Source organism: Nicotiana attenuata, chromosome 10 (assembly GCF_001879085.1).
Source record: "Nicotiana attenuata strain UT chromosome 10, NIATTr2, whole genome shotgun sequence".
Taxonomy (NCBI): Eukaryota; Viridiplantae; Streptophyta; class Magnoliopsida; order Solanales; family Solanaceae; genus Nicotiana; species Nicotiana attenuata.
The window spans coordinates 23,188,353-23,201,037 of record NC_031998.1 but is presented as its reverse complement, the minus strand read 5'-3'; the positions used below and the strand labels follow the sequence as shown (position 1 = coordinate 23,201,037).

Sequence of the window (12,685 nt, the reverse complement as noted above, 5' to 3'; positions counted from 1 at the left end):
TCCTTAGAAGTATATCTACTTCAAATGAACAACATTCCAATGTGAAGGTAGTATTTTGCCATCCATTGTCTCCAATTCATATGCTCCCTTTCCTGCAATATCACGAACTCTATAGGGTCCTTCCCAAGTTGGACTTAGTTTACCCGCGTTGGCTGCCTTTGTAGATTGGAAAACCTTTTTAAGTACGAAGTCCCCAACTTTAAAGAATCTGAGGCGTGCTTTCCTGTTGTAATATCGTTCTATGACTTGTTTTTGTGCTGCCATTCTTATTAATGCAGCTTCTCTCCTCCCTTCAAGTAAATCTAGATTGACCCGCATCTCCTCATCATTAGATTCTTGTGTCGCTTGTGTGAACCGTGTGCTCGGTTCTCCTATCTCCACTGGAATTAAAGCCCCAGCTCCGTAAACTAATGAAAACGGTGTTTCCCCTGTGCTTGTTTTTGTTGTTGTGCGATACGCCCATAAAACACCAGGTAGCACCTCTGGCCAATTTCCTTTTGATTCTTCCAAACGCTTCTTTAAATTATTGATAATAACCTTGTTTGTTGACTCTGCTTGCCCATTACCTACCGGATGATAAGGCGTGGACGTAATCCTTTTAATTTGCCAACTTTGAAAAAATTCTGTGATTTGAGCTCCCATAAACTGAGGACCATTATCACATACGATCTCTTTCGGTACGCCGAATCGGCAGATGATGTTTCGCCAAACAAAATCTTTGACTTCCTTTTCTCGTACCTGTTTGAAGGCTCCTGCCTCTACCCATTTAGTAAAATAATCAGTAAGTACGAGCAGAAATTTTACCTGTCCCTTTGCTTGTGGTAATGGACCCACGATATCCATTCCCCATTTCATGAATGGCCACGGTGCGATGATCGGATGTAATAATTCCGCGGGTCTATGCATGTTGTTACCGTACCTTTGACATTTATCACATTTGGGCACAAAACTTTCCGCTTCTTCTTCCATTTTTGGCCAGTAGTAACCTGCCCTGATTAAGGTTCTTACCAATGATCTTCCTCCAGCGTGACTTCCACAATGCCCCTCGTGTATTTCCCTCATTACGTACTCTGTTTGAGAAGGTCCGAGGCATCTAGCTAAGGGACCACCGAACATTTTACGATATAGGTTGCCTTGATTTAAACAGTAGCGAGCAGCCTTTTTTCGGAGTGCATGGGCTTTTTTCTTGTCATCAGGGACGGTTCCATATTGCAAAAAAGCAACAATCTCGTTCCTCCAATCCCACGTTAACTTATTAAAATTTACCTCATTTTTATCAGGGTCGAGAGCTGAATGAAATAAATGAATAACCGAAGCGTTTGCATCATTTGCCACGTCAGCCGCAGATGCGAGATTAGCTAAAGCGTCTGCTTCAAGATTTTCATCCCTTGGTATTTGTATAGCTTTCCAGGTTTGAAATTGCTTTATTAACTCCCGCATCTTTTCTAAATATTGCTGCATCCTTGCTTCCCTAGCTGTATAAGTCCCCAGCATTTGATTAACCACGAGTTGTGAATCGCTCTTGATTATAATTTGATTTATGCCAAGTTCTCGTGCCAATTCTAAACCTGCAATCACAGCCTCATACTCTACCTCATTGTTAGTTATAGAATGACATTTAATAGCTTGTCGTATGGTTTCACCCGTAGGTGGTACCAAAATAATCCCTAAACTTGCTCCTTTATATTAGATGAACCATCGGCAAACAAAGTCCAAGTTCCTGGATTAGCTCCATTAAGCACTTGTAATTCTTTTTGTGCTTCTAACTGCATCCCTGACTAAAATCAGCCACGAAATCAGCTAACACTTGTGATTTTATAGCAGTTCAAGGTTGTTATGTGATTTCATATTCACTTAACTCTATAGCCCATTTGGCCAACCTACCTAATAACTCATGCTTATGTAATATATTACGTAAAGGGTAGGTAGTTACTACAGTAATTGGATGACACTGAAAGTAAGGTCTTAATTTCCTAGATGCCATGATTAGTGCAAGTGCAAGCTTTTCTAATTGAGGATACCGCGTTTCCGCGTCTAACAAAGATTTACTAACATAATAGATAGGGGATTGTTTACCTTGTTCTTCTCGAACCAAAATAGCACTTACCGCTACTTCCGAAACAGCAAGGTAAATGAGCAGTCTTTCCCCAGCCTTTGGTTTTGCTAGCAAAGGTGGATTTGATAAGTATGCTTTCAAATCCCTGAGTGCCTGTTGACATTCCTCATTCCGTTCGAAATGATCCTGCTTTTTAAGGGCTGAGAAGAATTTAAAACATTTCTTTGATGATTTAGAAATGAATCTTCCCAATGCTGCAATCCTCCCTGTTAATCTTTGAACTTCTTTCTTGCTCGAAAGTATATCAGGGATTTCCTCAATGGCCTTAATCTGTGCAGGATTCACCTCAATGCCACGGTTAGAAACAAGAAAACCCAAGAATTTACCTGACGCAACACCAAATGCACATTTTTCGGGGTTTAACTTCATATTAAATTTTCGCAAAATCTTAAACGTTTCAGACAGATGCGATATATGATCTTTTGAATACTGAGTTTTAACAAGCATGTCATCTATATATACCTCCATAGTCTTACCTAAATGCTCTTGGAACATTTCGGTAACTAACCTCTGATACGTTGCGCCTGCATTCTTTAGACCAAAGTGCATTACTTTATAACAGTAAGTCCCCCTATCTGTTATGAAGGAAGTTTTTTCTTCATCTCCTGGATCCATTTTAATCTGATTATACCCTGAATATGCATCTAAAAAACTTAACAGTTCATGACCTGGAGTTGCATCAATTAATTGATCTATGTGTGGCAGTGGAAAAGAATCTTTAGGGCAATAAGATCTGTGTAATCTACGCAAACCCTCCACTTACCGTTCTTCTTTGGAACTACAACAGTGTTGGCTAACCAGTTAGGATACTTTACCTCACGAATAGAGCCAATTTTTAGCAATTTTTGGACTTGTTCTTGAATCACCTGATTCTTGAAAGTTCCTTGCTTTCTTTTCTTTTGCTTGACTGGAGGATATGAGGAATCTTCATTTAGTTTATGAGTCATCACCTCCGGTGGTATCCCTGTCATGTCAGTATGGGTCCAAGCAAAACAGTCTGCGTTAGCTTTTAAAAATTCAATAACTTACGCTTCACCTCCGGGCTAAGATTGGCTCCTATATACACTTTTCTCTCTGGCAGTGTATAAACAAAACCACAGCCTCCAGCTCTTCTATCGTCGTTTTGATGTTTTCATTTTCCTCTGGTTCTTGAATGGAATCGGGCCTTGAATCTACATCAGTTTCTTCTTGTTCAGTTGAGGTTGACGCTATGATATCCTCAACTGAATTCTGTAATTGCTATTTTTCTTCACCTTTCGTACTTGAATCCGCCACGGAGTTGATGTTCCTAGATGTCTGTTGATCTCTCCTAATTTGACATATTCCCCATGGCGCTGGAAATTTAATGACTTGATGCAAGGTTGAAGGAACATCGTCCATTTCGTGGATCCATGGTCTCCCAAGAATCATATTGTAAGCCATCTCCATGTCTACTACCTGGAACTTTGTATCTTTGACGACTCCTTCAGCAAATGTGGTGAGCGTTACCTCTCCTTTCGTAACGACGCTGGAATTATCAAACCCAGATAGAGTATGTGCCTTTGGTATTACTTTTTCTTCAGCTTGCATCTCACGTAATACTCTTAATAAAATAATGTTTACGGAACTACCTGGATCAATCAAAACTCGTTTTACATTAGTATCGTATACAATTAAAGATATTACTAGTGCATCATTATGAGGAGTTAACACGCCATCTGCATCTGCATCACTCAATGTAATGTTGTCTTCTTCTAAAACTTGCCGCACCCGTTTTCCTTGGGTAATTGTTACTTTAGAAATTTTGTTAGCAGCAGTATATGATATACCATTGATGTCTTCACCCCCACTTATAACGTTAACAATTCTTTTGGGAGAAGGTGGTTTTGGAGGCTCCTGCCTGTTCTTCATGTATGCCTGTTTACCTTTCGCAGTGAATAACTCAGTGAGATATCCTTGTTTTAACAAATGATCAACTTCACCCTGTAAAAACCTGGAATCTGCTGTTTTATGCCCGTGATCGTTATGAAATTCGCACCAATGATCAGGGTTTCATCTGTTTGGATTTGATCTCATTTCCTTGGGCCGCCGTACCTTATCTCCCATGCTTCTTAAAACAGCCACGAGTTCAGAAGTGCTCACGTTGAAATTATAACCGCCAAACCGTGCCTTTGACCTCCATCATTGTCTCATGACTCACGTGCGCTTCGGTCACTCCCAAATCTTGATGATGAGCCTGACTCTCTATTCCTTGATCTGTGATCGTACCTCTTATTATCCTGTTTTGACCGTGAGTCTCTCCCTGCAGGTCCCATGTATGACTCGTACTTGTTTTTACCGGATCTTTTTTTGGACTCTGAATGTCTCGAACTTACCTTTTCTTCTTTTTGAAATCGTGGAACATTATCTTCCTCAATCCTCAGCTTCGTGCTATACCTGTTATAAACATCATTCCACGTTGTAGCGGGGAATTCTCGAAGGCTTTCCTTGAGTTTCCTCGTAGCTTCCGAGCTTTTTTCATTCAAATTACTTGTGAAAGCTATCGCCGCCCAGTTGTCAGGTACACGTGGCAATGTCATTCTTTCACGTTGAAATCTGTCCACGAATTCCCTAAGTAGTTCTGAGTCCCCTTGCTTGATTTTGAAAATATCCTCCATTCTTTTCTCTACTTTTTGAGCTCCCGAGTGTGCTTTGATGAAAGAATCTGCAAGCTCAGCAAAAGAATTTATATAATTTTCGGGTAAAAGAGAATACCATGTTAGCGCTCCTTTGGTGAGTGTTTCACCAAATTTTTTGAGTAATACCGATACAATCTCCTGCTTATTCAAATCATTGCCTTTTACGCCCGTTGTGAATGCAGTCACGTGGTCTCGTGGGTCTGTCGTTCCATCATATTTTGGAATATCAGGCATTTTGAACTTTTTTGGAATTGGAAGTGGAGCAGCACTTGGCTTCCAGGGTTGTTGCGAATATCTATCCATATCTACCCCTTTGATTATGGGTGGCACCCCGGGTATCTGCTCTATGCGCTCACTTTGCTCCTTGAGCTGTTTCTGCAAGGTTAGTACTAAATTTTGGTAAATCGAATTAAATACATTACCTGGTTCTTCTGTCCTGAGATTCGCTGGGAGTTGGCCACCGCTGAGTTAACAGCCCAGACGAGGGTTTTCCAAAGTGTTGTTATTTGGAGTAGGTGTGGGTGTGCAAGAGGTAAGTGATTCAAGTGCCTAACCAGCTTTATTGACCTGAGCGAGAATTAATTTCTGCAAAGCTCTAAGCTTCAGCATTTTCAAATTGACCATGTTCGTTTATTTGAGACCCATCAGGAGTACCCTCACGAGATTGTCGTGGTGGAGCCGTGTGGGAGTAGAAACTTGTGCGTTGCTGTGGATCTTCCTGATTTGTGATTTTGTTGTCCTTGAGTGTTATCATTGTTGTTCGCATTAGTTGATGCAACAAGGGAAGTTAAGCGAAAATAGATTATCAGTTCCCGTGATGGGAACCAATTTGTTTAACAAAAAATGAGGATTTTAGTCAAAGCTAGATTTAGAAGAACTCGGGTTACTGATAATCAAGAAAATGAATAAAAAGAAGTAATTTCTGGATCGCAAGATGATAATCAAGAGAAACATAAATCACTGTCTATTCCAATAGTATCTCGTATCCTTACAACTGATCATCATTTCTCTTATAGATTCCTTTGGAAATATACGTTTTCCTTATAATGAGGCTGTTATGAGTAATTAAAGACATTGAATGTTACGTTACACATCATTACATTTAAAACATATTCTCTAACGTACTTAGCATTTAATACCCATAAAATGCTGTATCCATACTCTTTTCCATTGTCAGATTCATTCTTCTGATTCTCCAATATAAATGACTTAAATAGGTACGGGCACCGAGTTGTTTGTCTGATTGCCGTGCCTCTTTCCTCTTTCTTCGCTCGCTCCTGTTGCACCCTCATGACTCTTAGCTAATTGCAATTCTTTGACTATTTGACCAATCTACGTGTCTTGACACTCACCTTTATATATAAATATAATTTTTTCCCAATACAAAAGCATTTTTTAATTACCAAGTAACTGTAACAAACCAGGGCAAACACAGTTTAAACCCTTCTTAGAACATGTCAAATCAGCGTTGTTTACAAAACAAGCTATAATGAAGAAACAAAATCAAACAGTTTTCTATTCCTCCTAACCTTGATGCATATAGTAGTCCTCAAATTATGCAGTATTGTCTCTCTGCCCGTGCTCTGTTTTTGATATACTCGGTGTTCCTTTCAATCCATAATCATAGATAGATAGCAGCAGCAAAATAAGCCTTTAAGCAAAGTATCTAATGCAGTCTTCTTGAGTGCATTTGTTTTAAAGAGTATAGGATGGTTAGTATCTGTGGATAAAAACAATTTAGCGGTAGACTTTCTTAACAGTATCTCTAATAACAACTTTTCACTATAAAATCAAAGTTTTTCCGGAACACCATTTTCATGTTATGTTATAATATATGTTCTATTATAACAACATTCACTATAAAATCCAAAAACATTCAGAACAAACGAGGCTGTTACAGAAAGTTTGACTGTAATAATTCAAAAAACCAAGATATTTTCTCTCACACCAACACTTGTAGGGTGGTCCAATCATTTTCTTATCTTGTGTTAAAGTACACATAGAAAAGGACCTAATCCATTGCGCTTCTTTTTCACATATTTTGAAATAGGGAAACCCAATAAGCATGTTTTGGTGTCAATTCGTGACAGTACGACAAAATTTACAACTGCCAAGCAATCACTAAACACTTGGGACGAAAGGGAAAGAAAATGTAAAACGCGCTACAATTTGTAAACAATATCCAGCAATGAATATTATTAAAATTTTGATATCAACCACCACCATAGACATATTATAGTAAATATAAAGGACAGCCATCCACACTGTTGGGATCATATGTTTAAGCTTTTAATGATTTTGTTATGCTACGCGCAAAGCCGTGTGTGATCAATTTGACAAAATCTCTTCCACCAAAATATCATTTATGTATGTTTGGTCCTCAATGAATTAAAGTTCTTGTTCATAAATATTCTGTCTGCACCTATTTCCAATTTGAAAGGAAGCTTATGATGTATAGACAACACATTTATAACTTGGTACACATATATTCTACATAAGCACACAATAGAATTGAATTTATGGTGAATGTCTATTTTTAAAGAGATTTTAGGAATTTACTTGGGTAACCATATAAATAGAGAGATCTATTAGATATTCATCACTAACATAATTCTCTCTCCACCCTGCAATACTCTTCTTATTCTTTTATTTTTATACCACAATAATATTCTCATAAAGCAATTAAATTTGGCTTCAAATAAGTATTGCGTAACGAATATACCAATTAAATAGAAAATTGAGTAATACAAACTGTTATAAATACGAGTCGATCCTCAGAGATATTGAAAATATTTCCCGAGCATGGCTGAGCCCAGAACAACTCCATTTTGACCGTTATATTTCAAAAAAAAAAGAGAATTTAGGGGTCCCACACGTGGTAGCTTACCATAGCCGGACGGAACAATAAAGGAACTATGTAATTACTAAATATATTAATATATACTTGGAAAAATAAAAAAGTTACAAAGTGCGGAAGTCATTTCGATAGGAGACTTATAGGTCAGATGAAAGAGAATTAAGTTAAGTCGAAAAGACCAAAACATCGGATACTGGAGAAGTCTGGCTAAAGCTAACCAAGTTGATATTACAATCTAACAGCAAAACTTGATAGTAGCTCATGTTTACTTGCTTAATAAATAGAGGAATGCTTCAGGTTTATGGCAATAGGCTGCTGAATCATAGCTGAGTCTCCTTACGGATCAGAGACTAGTACCAACACTGGAAGTTGCAGAGAAACCAACTCCGTTAGGGTGTGGAGCACTCACCCTTCTTGTGGGCCAGCGTTATGGTTGATTGCACTATCTAAATCTCAAGACTTTCTTAATTGTGTTCTTGTTGTATTCATGAGTATCCAATTGATGAGATGCAGTGTATATGTGTCTCAAATCATAGACTAAAACAATACCTCAGCAAAAGCCAGATAGCTATAAACCTATTTCAAATGTCAACGACGATCAGAAAGAACAATTAGTTTTGTGGTAATTTATATTTTCGGTGGTCATTCATCTACTATCAAAAGATTGATCCTTTATACTAATGCATTCAATAATTTCTAAAAAGCTACGAGAGAGCTAGCCAAAGATAGCTATACAGCAAAGGAACACTGAACTAATGATAGTTATACTGCACATGCACACCTAAATTAAGCATAAAAGAAAACAAGAACTCAAAACAAGGAACATTTCACTTACCTTTCCTTCCGCTTCTCCAGAAACCGAGCCAGAGATGCTTTCCTTGCCTGTGAACCGCTGCAGAAAATGTATATAATAAGAAGCAATGAGGTTCGGCTAGCAGTTGCATTGAAACTAAAAGATTTTTCTAGAATAACTTAAGTGACTGTAAAAGAAATCAAGAAAGTAATTACTTCCACTTCGGAACAACATAATTAGCGTTGCAATAAACTGGAATAGAAAATAAATGCTTAGGTTATTGAAGAGCATTTAAGAGGAATCTTACAAGAGGTAGCAAAGAGGAAAAATTAAGCACAGGATTAAGGGCATTATGGAGGACGTGATGGACTTCTAATGTAGTAGAGTCAACCCAATACAACTAGCATATCTTGATACCAGGAGTATGTTAGAAAGTATCAAAAGGAAAGCTTTTACATCACGAAAAAGTTCTGAGTTTCCAATCCGGCATTTAAGATATACCTGCTGACATTATGGTAGAAGCCCCACAGGTCCTAGTGATGTCATAATCTTTGAGGGTCTCCACTGAAATGTTTGCAGTTTTAGATATCTTCATTGTCATCTTTGTTTCCAGAATTGCCAGCAGATTGACCAATGGGATGAGAAGAAACAGACATAGGGCTGGAATGACCTGAGGCAGGTGTATGTTTGAAGGTTTGGTTCACACAGGTGCCGTCTACGGCAGCAAGTTTGGTGTGTAGATGCCTGAACTTGAAACCTTGGTTGCACCACATTAGGAGGAACACAACCATTTCCAGCCAAAAACATAATAGCCTGTGCCTGCGTAATATACCCAGGCAAATATAAACCTCAGAGAACTTAGCTCATTGCATTTTCTTTCTGGTTAATGCTTCCCTTTATTTACATCAGGTTTGTGTTGCACGTGAGAGCAAGAACGAAGGTACCTTCTCAGGGGAGATAATCATCAAAGACATTGACTGTTCCACCATAGAAGATGGTCAGTTGAGCAGGTGCTGCAGAACCTTTGGAATTAAACCTGCAAAAGATGTACAACATTTTGGACAAAAATTTCAATTTCTGTTTAATTCACTGGGACTTTTCTAGCCAAGTGTCTTATTTTTTGTATGTCTTTCAATTAATTAGCATCACGAGCAACGCATTACAGTCATCATTGGTATTAACTGCAGATGATGTGCTCATTATCACTACAAATATGACTTCCATAACCATATATGCAGTCTGCTCTGTGGCACGAAATGGTGAACTTACCAAGGTTCAGTTATCCAGCCACAGAGCCACTCGATGGAAGTATTGAGTGAGGAGCTGTAACAGGGATTCCCCCAAGAAGTTGCTGCTTCATTGTCGCAGCTGCAGATATCTGGCCAGTACCACCAAAATGAGTCTTGTAGGGGATTGCTCCTGTTAAACGGAAGCTATAACATCATGGAGAAGATGCATTGCATGCACATTCTGTTGCAAATTATAAGGTGTCAAGATAACAAGTTCCTTGTTACCCCTGGCGACTTATTTTTTCTTTCCAATGGATTTAAAAGGGGTGCAAATCATTTTAAAAGAAATTCATAGAGACAAATAAAAGGAGCGAGAACTGTCGACGAACTCATTGCAAATTGGATCTAATTCGGAGTATCGTTCCGCACATGGAGTGACACAAAACTAGAGATAAGCCGAAGCCACTTTTTGGTTAATCTTTTCCTGTGACTTGAGATAAAACTTCCGTGGAACATAATGACAAATAACTTCACTAAAAAAATGGCAAAATTGCGTGTTCTCCTTTGCTGTCATGCAGATTTCATAAACAACTATATACAAAACTATCCCGCTGCAATTATAGAGACTTCTACAAACCTGGATTTCACCAGACTGGCGTTTGAGACCAACTGTCAACTCATCTGCAGCGATTGAGCTTGGTGGTTTTTCATCTTGAGCAGAGTTCAAAGACATGAAATGAGGTATACCCACTTGCTCCGACACGGCCAGCGAAACCTGATACAAAAAATAATCATTTTAACATAATACATACTACAAACAATTAGTACAAAAAACTATAACCAATCTGATAAACTTATTACTCAGAACTTGGAAGGATACTTTCATTTATCCAACTCAATCAACAATATTAAGAGTTTCTTAACTTAAGATTTAACTAAAAAACATATTAACTAACAAAGCAAAATTCAGCAAAACCTTCTTAGGACAACTCACTTTTTCACCATGGCAAAATCAATTAATGCCAACCATCATCCTCAGACTTTAATCCGACTTCCTTATTTGTTCTTATATCAAAAGGATCTCCTTTTTTATAAGCTTATACTTCAACTTCTCTCAACAACAACTACAACAACGACCCAATACATCCCACAAGTGGGGTCCGGGAGGGGTAGTGTGTACGCAACCCTTACCTCTACCCGAGGGGTAGAGAGGCTGTTTTCAGATAGACGTCGGCTACAAAAATTTCATCTTCTTTTCAAACTTCTTGGAAATAAAAAATTTACCACTTCAGAAAATCAGAAGTTAGCTTTAGCAACTATTAAATTCTTTTTTGTGCCAGCTAGACAAAATTTTGACAGGGAAATTGCATTTTATAGGGAACCAAGTCCCAAGCAACACGCACAGAAATATAAGCCCCACAACAAGGGAACAAAGAACTTTTAACAACACACAATACTCATTTTAAGCAGCAAAATACATAGAGCCAAAGAAACATTTTGCTTTCACCTGTCTATTAATCAACTGAATCAACACTCATTGCATTAAAGACATACAATTAGATAATACTCTAAGTTCACAATTCTATACTCACAAAAAGAGAAAATATCAGTTTAATTCATAATTGGAAAGTAAAAAGAACGAACCAGAGTCTTTGCAGGTTTCAACAGGTTCTTCCTTAACAAACAACAGAATCTTTAGAATTCAGTCCCATAAATCTCTCTCTCTCGAAGGAAGAATTCAAAGAGTACCTAAATTTTAAAATTACAAGTTTTAACCTCCAAAGAAGCAGATCAAAACCACAAACTCAAAACACCAAACCCCAGAAACCAAAGAAAAAGGTAAGTAAGAAGGAATGAAGGAGAAAGGGCAATGTTTATTTATTTTAAAGCCTAAATGCTTCTTAACTGCAGCAATAAAGAAGTTGATGGCTTTTCTCTTTCTTTCTTTTTTAAATCCTTTATTTATTTATTAGTGGCTTAATCAAAGTTTTTCCTTTTGGTTTTGGGGTGACGTAGTGCACTTTCATTTTGTATATTGAATTCAAATTTTTCTTTTGGATTTAAGTTATAAGTACGGATTAAATCATATAACAAAGTAAAATTTATTTGTTAAACAAATTAATAATTATTTTATACAGATTAATACTTATTACGATTTATTTTTAATTATTTAATAAGTGCTTTAATTGTATAAATATTTTTACAGTCATCTATAAAATTTAAATTCTTTTAATTCTGCCCACTTCGTCGTCGTACGATGAGAAAGAGAAAACAAAAATAATTCTAAACTTGAGATGGACGTGGATGTCAATGGTTCGGTTTCGACCTGATTATTTTATTAAAATTAGTATTATATCAATTTTTCGATCTTTATTGCATATAACACAAAAATTAGACTTGGCTCAAAATTGTCCTAGTTACGTTGGTTTCGGTCTTCGTTATCGGTGTTCTAAGTTAATATTTCGCGGTATATTTTTCATTAAATCTTATGTAAAGTCACGAGTAACCAGTAATAGAATGTACATAACATTACGTACTTTTATAGGACTAGACAACTCTATAATTTTTTACTATATTTAAGACGTGATGAATTTAAGAAACATGAAGATGGTCAGGATAGAATCATTAACATTTCCGTACAACAGCGTAATAGAACTAATAAAATAAAGAAAATATAAAACTCACGACGAGTGAAGAAGTAAAGTAATTTGGTCAGGAATAAAGTCTATGGAAATTAATATTCAAAAGATAAATTCTAAATATCAGATACGAAATTGAAACATATCCATACACTGTTGTTTGCTACTCGTTAACCGTTAGAATACCTTGTGTTTGCTAGTTGAATATGCTGGAAATAGTTTAGCTTAAATGAGTAGCAATAATGAAGGCTGGTAATATTAGAGTTTAATTACTTTCGACTTGTAATCCTGTCGTTAGTATAATTCAACAAGGTGCCACGGAAAAATTTTATAATTTATTATTTTTTAAACTATAATACTTAATATATTTTACATGCTAAATTTATTCTCTTCT

General features: G+C 37.1%; 1 pseudogene; it reads right to left on the bottom strand.

Moving 5' to 3' along the window:
• The window catches only part of LOC109233647, a 5,455-nt pseudogene continuing 743 nt past the window's right edge, over positions 7,974–12,685 (bottom strand).